The sequence below is a fragment of the Mytilus trossulus genome, unplaced genomic scaffold, assembly GCF_036588685.1.
Source record: "Mytilus trossulus isolate FHL-02 unplaced genomic scaffold, PNRI_Mtr1.1.1.hap1 h1tg000187l__unscaffolded, whole genome shotgun sequence".
Classification (NCBI taxonomy): domain Eukaryota; kingdom Metazoa; phylum Mollusca; class Bivalvia; order Mytilida; family Mytilidae; genus Mytilus; species Mytilus trossulus.
The window spans coordinates 90,775-92,917 of record NW_026963309.1 but is presented as its reverse complement, the minus strand read 5'-3'; positions in this window follow the sequence as shown (position 1 = coordinate 92,917).

The following is a 2,143-nucleotide window of genomic DNA, read 5'->3' as shown; positions in this document are numbered from 1 at the left end:
TACCTTACCTGTAAGTTTCGCCTAGGCCAGGTGAACCATAAAACCATCAAATTATCACACTAGATAAGTTTTCTCGTTATACCAAACCATTTGTTTTTCAATAAATGGCACATTTTTTGTTCATCCGGCATATGGCTACTCTAAATAAACTGTTCATTAGTTTTAATTATTTAACTACAGATCGTATATACCCGTTTTGCCGCGTATCATCCGGCCCTTGCATCTATTTTACTAGCCACGTCATATACAGAACAGAACATATTTTACATGATCAGTGTTGGTAAAGTTTTGTAAATTTAATAAGGTTGTTTAGTGGTATCCTTTGTTTATTTGTGAGATTAATAACATTCACCATTTGCTTTACCCAATTCTGATGTGGTTTTTTTAACAACTTGAACTGTCCGGGGTTGTCGTCGGCATGGTCAGTAGCGAACAAAACGCAAAATTTGCAATAAATTTCGTCCTATGAAGTTGAAAAGACAATAGTTACAAGGAAAATAGTGCAGCCACGCATATAAGAAACATCTTTTTAACCCGTACATATCACGTTTTCGAAAAGGAAAAGAACTAGCCTGGATTCCAGTTTTCATTCAGAATGCTATACATTTGAGCACTAGGTACAAATGTGGAAATACAGTTTGCAATATTCTTAATATGATAGGGTAAAAAAGTATTTTTCTTCAAATCAAGATAAAAAAGCGTCGTCTTAATCATACAAGAGTGCACACGCTGGTATGTCTCGCCTTCTTTACTAATCATTGATATTATGTTGATAGACCTAAATATAAAGCTTTATTACAACTGTCACATAAACTCAACATTAACCCAGAAAACGAAACATTGATCAATGAACCATGAAAATGAGGTCAAGGTCAGATGATTGAACCATGCCAGGCAGACATGTACAGCTAACAATTCTTCAATACAACAAATATAGTTAACTTATTGCTTATAAATTAAGAAAAAACAGACCAAAACACAAACACTTACCACTTAGCAATGGACCGTGAAAATGAGGTCAAAGTCAAATAAAATCTGCGTAACAGACATATAGATCATGAGATATTTCCATATACCAAATACAGTTGACCAAATGCATAAAGTATAAGAAATATAGAGCAAAGCTAAAAAAACATAACTTTGACCACTGAACCATGAAAATGAGGTCAAGGTCAGATGACACATGTCAGCTAGACATGTACACCTTACAATCATTCCATACACCAACTATAGTAGACCTATAGCATATAGTATAAGAAAAACAGACCAAAACACAAAAAGTTAACTCTAACCACTGAACCATAAAAATGAGGTCAAGGTCAGATGACCCCTGCCAGTTGGCCATGTACACCTTACTATCATTCCATACACCAAATATACTAGACCTATTGCTTATAGTATCTGAGATATGGACTTGACCACCAAAACTTAACCTTGTTCGCTGGTCCATGAAATGAGGCCGAGGTCAAGTGAAAACTGTCTGACGGGCATGAAGACCTTGCAAGGTACGCACATACCAAATATAGTTATCCAATTACTTATAATAAGACAGAATTTAACATTACAAAAAATCTTAACTTTTTTTCAAGTAGTCACTGAACCATGAAAATGAGGTCAAGGACATTGGACATGTGAATGACGGAAAGTTCGTAACATGAGGCATCTATATACAAAGTATGAAGCATCTAGGTCTTCTACCTTCTAAAATATAAAGCCTTTTAAGAAGTTAGCTAACGCCGCCGCCACCGGATCACTATCCCTATGTAGAACTTTCTGCAACAAAAGTTGCAGGCTCGACAAAAACTAACAAAGCCGGTAATAAAATATAGGGATACCTGCCTTGTATTTCGTACCGAAAATTCACCATTTCGTACCCTATCGACCAATGCAACTAAGATTTCGTACCTCAAGGACTTTAAATATGTTTATCATTATTTTCGTTTCATATCTTTGTAAAAGAAATTAGTTCTAAGTTTAAAACTCTGGCTGTCAGTTGATTAAAAACATCGAATACTCACACCACATTAATTATATGTATAACCGGTATGTGTATACATGAATTATATGTATAACCGGTGTGTGTATACATGAATTATATGTATAACCGGTGTGTGTATACATGAATTATATGTATAACCGGTAT